The sequence below is a fragment of the Toxorhynchites rutilus genome, chromosome 2 (genome assembly GCF_029784135.1).
Source record: "Toxorhynchites rutilus septentrionalis strain SRP chromosome 2, ASM2978413v1, whole genome shotgun sequence".
Taxonomy (NCBI): domain Eukaryota; kingdom Metazoa; phylum Arthropoda; class Insecta; order Diptera; family Culicidae; genus Toxorhynchites; species Toxorhynchites rutilus.
The window spans coordinates 178186346-178192626 of NC_073745.1; the positions used below are offsets into that span (position 1 = coordinate 178186346).

A 6281-nucleotide genomic window follows, 5' to 3' on the forward strand; every position below is an offset into this window, starting at 1 on the left:
TCATGTGTAAATTCAAGCTACAGTAGAATCCCGATTATCCGCGGAATAGTCGGGCAAACTCACCGCGATTAAAGAAAATCGCGGATGACCCATTAAAGGACAAAAAAATGCAAACACGAAAAGCGATGTTTCAACATAAAAACTATGTTCTATCAATACAGAAATCAATCAACTATCCATCTATAAGGTCGTGTACACCAGTGGCTAAATAATGTAAAAACCATGACCACAACAAAAGAGCATGGGCCTACCACTCACTAACAAATTCCGGAAAGGCCTATTGATTTACTATGGAACTCGCGGTCACGAATAATCCGCAGGGCGAATCACCCGCTCGCGGATAATCGGGGTTCTACTGTCATAGTCTCATTTATGGAATAAAAACATTTGCTTGCAGATAAAATAACTTGCATATATTATATTTTCGCAAACTAAAATAATCTGGCATCTCTGAAACTGAAAGGAACAGTCTGTATTTGTGAAACGAGTATTATGATGTATTTTTGAAAAGAAAAACCTAATTCTAAAGTGTAAATTATGAATGAAAATTAACTTTCACGAATCAAATTAGTATTCTATGTGAATGCAAATCACTTTTTTTCTGCAAGTGGTGAGAAAATCCCATACAAAAATTATGTCTGAAATTGACGTTATATTATAATAATACATTTTAGTAGGAATATCTGAAAATTCAGAGGAAGTAGGTTAAGTTAAGGTTAGGACTACGCGCTTCAACTAATTAAATAATACCAAGTAGATATTTTCATTCAAATTTTACCAATTGAAAATTGCCTTTTAGCCTTCTAATCTGATAGAGAATAGTTTGGATCCCAAACTCGAATGTCGCCACTAGCCAACGCGGATATTTTCGTTGTCTCGGGTTGAGGGCGATATTGACCGTGTAAGGTGGAAAAATATTGATTGAGGTTAGATCAGATGTTGAAAGCCTAGCTGTCACGATATTGAAGACACTTATTGTCAATCCGGTTGATCGTGTAAGGTGCCGAGTATGGCACCCGCCATGTTTTTGGTGCCAACATCTCAAACGCCAAAAGTATTTGTTTTCTTCAAAACAGCGATCCGCGTTGGCGCCATTGAGCTTCGTTTACTAGTTTAGGGGAGCGTCAAAGAATAGCTGATTTTCAGTCGGAATGAACGTTTTCAAAATAAAAATTATGAATGAAAATTAGCTTTTCCATATCAAATTAATATTCCATTTAAATTAAAAACATTTTTGTTTGCATTTGGGGAAAAAGTCTCATACGAAAATTGTTTATGGAGACAACTTTATATTATAATGAAAAAAATCAGTAACAATGTTGGAATTGTATAGCCATATAGTTGAATGAAAGTCAGAAATATGTGTCTCAACCCAGCAAACATTAAATCGTATAACTTTGCACATGATAAGTCACATATAATTTCGTATCAAATCACAATCGCATAAAATATCAATCAAAATAACGATCATATATATCTAAAATCGCATAAAATGCAAAAACACGATTTTCCATGGCATCGATGGATTGAGTGGTAACGTTGTCGTATCAAATCGCATATCAGTCCAAAAAGCATCGCATATCGTTATATACGGCTTTATATGCGTACAAAATATGGCATATACGTATATCGCCTCCACTTTTGTGTGTATATGCTAGTTATCTGCATCATATATCATACAAATGTGTCTTGGTTGTATGTATATCGCCTCCAATTATAGCTATTCATACGACTTAATGTTTGCTGGGAAGTAATTAAATAACATGATGTGAAAATTTTCATTTAAATTTTTAAATTCAAAAACCGGCTTCGTGTCTTCTAATCTGATAGAGATTACGCTAACGAGTTTGGGACCCAAATCGAGGCCCTAATTTGAAGTCGCCACCAGACGTCGACACTATTTTTCTGTCATCGCGAATTACCAATTTACCACCATCTGACATATTGTGAAGTCGATGATGGACTTTTACAGCAGAGGGATAGTGAGATAGGCGGTGACGGTAGGTAGAGTGAGATAGCGATAATCGTGCCATACAGCTGGAAAAATCCTTTCGCGTCTCGCAATTCACACTCTCTGCAGCTTTTGCGCTCCACAGCTATGTAGCTCAACAGCTCAACAGCTCAGCAGCTCAACAGCTCTTCAGCTCAACAGCTCAACAGCTCATCAGCTCAACAGCTCATCAGCTCGGCAGCTCCGTAATGAGCTGATGAGCTGCGTTTTTTTGATTGCGAGCCGATCCGAATCCGCTCACTATGATGAAGCGATTCGAATGAACAGCTCATGAGCGGATGGCACATCTCTAGTTATTAAGGGCTTTCTTAAAATCGCCTGAAAACAGGATAACGTTGAGGCAGAAGCAATGTTGATCCCGGTGCCAGCTTCACTTGGGAGATCAATTGTGATTGGACAAGAATCGGTAGTTTACCACGATGACGATTTTAAGCAGGCAAGTTGGTGCACAAGAGGTATGAAATGATCAATTGCACATGTTCATAATAACATTTTTTCCCTCAACACCATCACACTAGATGATGTAGCATGTCTGGAAATCTCATCCTTGAACGAAAGTTCCGGCCGTTCGGAACTGGTTGTAATAGGCTTGTGGTCCGACATCTCTGCTTGTATCCTTCGTATGCTTGAATTTGTTCACACTGAGAAACTCGGAGAAGGTATGATTGTGAGAAACATTCCGGGAAAATAGATTTATTGTTTCTTTTCATTTCAGAAATCATTCCTTGCTTTATTTTGATGGCTTACCTTCACTTTTTTCTTGTTTATTGTGCGCCCTCGGAGGCGGTTCAGTATTTTACTTCGTCGTGAGGAAAAATGCTAACCGATTAAAAGAACAAAACAAAAGTTATGCTTGGAACCCAGCCGACTATTCTAAAAACATTCCGGTCACATTCGACGACAAAGTGTTGGTTTTCTCGAATTCAATCTGAAGGACAATCGAACGGTGCTGATGGGTGAATCACCACGTCGTCTCGCATACCAGAAAGCTTCTCAAACGTTTGGTGTTATAACGGTATACTGTCACCAATTTCTAATAGCGAATTCGTTTTTGTTCAGTTTCAACCCCAGTGCCGCACTAACTGCTGTCAAAACGTTTTTTTATTCACTCAGTTTCGCACTCAGTGTCGCACTAGTTCGCCCCGAAAACTGTTAGTTTCGCACTGAGATGTTTCACGGGTTGGCACTCGGGTTCACCAATACAACTATACTGAACTGTCAAGTTCCGAATATTATTTTGGAAAATCTAGAAATAAAGACTATGAAAATGGAAAACCTGCTGCTTTTGCTTTTGTATTATTGGAAGCGTAATCCAATTCGGATTCTGATTTTGAAGAGTATATTCGAGTAGACGGCATTAAGCTACGTGTGCTTTCATTGGGAGGTGAAAATAATGATGGATATTCAGGTGGAATAAATTTCAAAATCAAAATTATGAATGAAAATTTACTTTAACGTATCGAATATTTATTTTATGTGATTAAATAAGAGGATTTTTCCGATATCGCAGAAACATATTGAACGAAAACTGTGTCTAATGATGATTTTATATTATAATAGTAATTATTTGTGGAACAAACAGGAAATTCATCGACAAATGGTTAAGTGAGTGTCAGAACTACATGTGTTAGGTAATCGAACAATATGAAGTACAAATTTTCATTCAAACTTTTATATGTTTACACTGCACTTGGCCCTTCTGATCTGATGGAGAACAATTTACCTCCCAAGCACTAATATCACCACCAGACGTCGACACTGTACATTTGCCGTCGTAAATATAAACAAATCAGACTATATAACGTACACCAACAAACCAACGCATTCGTGAAACTGAAAACGTTTTTTTTATTACAGAGTCAGTTTGGCACTGACTCAGTTTTAAAAACGAATTCGCTATAAATAACTTCATTTTGGTGGGTGATTAGATGCCATCTCTCACAATGCTGCATTACAAGCAAATGGAAGGTTGTTGTGAGGAGATCGCTCGCGTTTATCAACCAAATTGGATGACAGCAGTAGTAATATTAGATGATGCGTTCGTTGGGTGGACAAAAGCAACTATCTATTTGTTTGCCTAAGAGATAGGTAAGTAGGGTTTCCGTAGCTCTGTTTATCATAAGAACAATTTTTGTATTTATTGGAAGGGTCACAACAACGGACGACGAATGAAAACAAATGCCAGAGGTTCCTCAATACGGCCTTGGTAAATGTATTCTGCCACGGTTCGCTCGTGATGCAAAACATTGGTGAGCGAACGACGCCGACAACGAGGGCTGTGTGCTATTTGGCACGGTAAGCGGTGCGATCACAACTGATGGTGGACTGATCACAAATAACGTTCGATTATTATGAATTTCTTCGAAAGTTAGAGGAAAGTTTAATACAATCAAATCTGTTGGAAAGACTGATTAATCGTATTGGCTTAGTTTCCATACCAAAATGGAAACGGGACGTTGCGAGGGATTTATTTATGGAGACCTTGGAGACCTTGTAGAAAGTAGTAGGAAGTCGGGAAATAATATACGATGCATTGGGATTGCAGACCGACGTGGCTGAAACTAAAAAGGAAGTGGCCGTAGATGATATAATCAAGATTGTAGAAGACCTAACACGGATACATCAAAATGTCCAGTGAATTTGAATCGATGCTATCAGTTGTTTTCTGACACAAATGCTAGCAGAAAGAGAAGTTATACATTTTTCTAAAAAAGTTGGTTAATAAATCAACTCATTAAAAGAAATGTTCGTACTGGATGCTGGACGAACTATAGATCGAGCTAGGCCCATGAATTTCAGCAATAGTCGCGAAAAATAATTTCATGTTTGTTGGATAATAAAGAAGTTCAAGTGATCGTATTGTTTACTACAAAGTCTCATTATTTTAATTCGAATAGTCATTCACGGCGGTTTTCTCAAGGCTAAGAGTTTTATCCAACCTTTATTATTTTTTGGATAAGAAACGTATAATATTCAGGTGTAACGCGGCAAACGTGGAGATGTTGATCGAAGAGTGATTCGTGTTTGGATTTGCTGCTCTTTGGGTCGGTAGATATCAACCTGATTGCACTGCTGACACTTTCTTGTATTCCCTGTAAGAGAAATATCGAATTATGTTATGAGATACAATTTGAATTAAATATAGCGATCAGATATACCTGTAAGGTTGGATAATTTCTAGCGTTCGCTTCTTCTCATCGAACTTGACACTTTCAAGAGTCAAATATTGTTCTGGAGAAATATCGACCCTACGAATGAATGAATAGGTTGATCTTGGACTCTTCCGAATGCGATCATATTACTCATTCTTATTCGAAAGCTTCTTTCGCTCGAGCTGATCCTGCAGCGCGATGCCTTTCATAACTCTTTAACCACCGTGGCTATCATCACTGAGCAGAACTGAAAGAAAGGAAAATGTTGCTGCTGTTGGTGCAACTAAATCTGGTGGTGGTTTTCCACTGCAGCCTGTGTGTATGTATTGGAATGGGCTACCATTTGGGAGAATAGGTGCCATCGATATCGTGCAGCTCTTCCTGGGACCAATGTTTACCATTGATACCTCCATCGCTTGTGCTGTATCCGGAATCGACGTGAGCATGTCTGTTCCGGGTACCGTCCAACAGACTTCCAGAGGAATTTTTCGACGAGAGAGCTGACCTCCGTAGCGTAGCATACCCATCGAAACCACTTTGCGATTTCTCCTCTTTGGAATCTTTTTTCTGCAGCCGAGCGAGTTCATCGGAAAAACCGAGCTCAATCAAAACAACAAGTGTGTGTAGTATCGAGAGTCGCTGAAATAACAAAATACGTCCTTACAGGTTGCTCGCTAAAACACTTCTGCCTTTATTTGTTTTATGTTCATTTCCTCTAGTTGTTACAGACACGTCAACCGTCAAGCATTATGAGTGTATATGTGTGATACGGATACGGTTCTATACAGACATCTGAACCGTCAACACAGCCTGAGGGCATCCGTATACTAGCACATAGGATTTGACAGCGTCAAATATACCCACAATCCGTTTTGCCTGCCAAGATCGGGTCGATGAAATGTCAACAATCGACCTCAAATGCTGCCACCTTGCAATCGATTTATCGACCTTTCATATGCATTCATCGAACAACTTGACGCCACTTTTTTGCCAACATGTGCAAGGCGTCGACCTGCATGTAACGCTGCTTCCAACACTGATCGTCTCTTGTTTGTATTGGTTTGTTATGAAACATGAAAAGGAAAAACATTGATCGATTTTAATAATTTTATTCAAAA

The 6281-nt window shown here is 38.7% G+C and overlaps 1 long non-coding RNA gene across 1 annotated transcript; it reads left to right on the forward strand.

Moving 5' to 3' along the window:
• The first annotated feature begins 2237 nt into the window (after positions 1-2237).
• LOC129769682 (uncharacterized) lies at positions 2238-4790 on the forward strand. Its single transcript, XR_008741942.1, has 4 exons — positions 2238-2466; positions 2530-2670; positions 2727-4099; positions 4159-4790. It is a non-coding gene; the product is annotated as an uncharacterized LOC129769682 (long non-coding RNA).
• The last annotated feature ends 1491 nt before the right edge of the window (positions 4791-6281 follow it).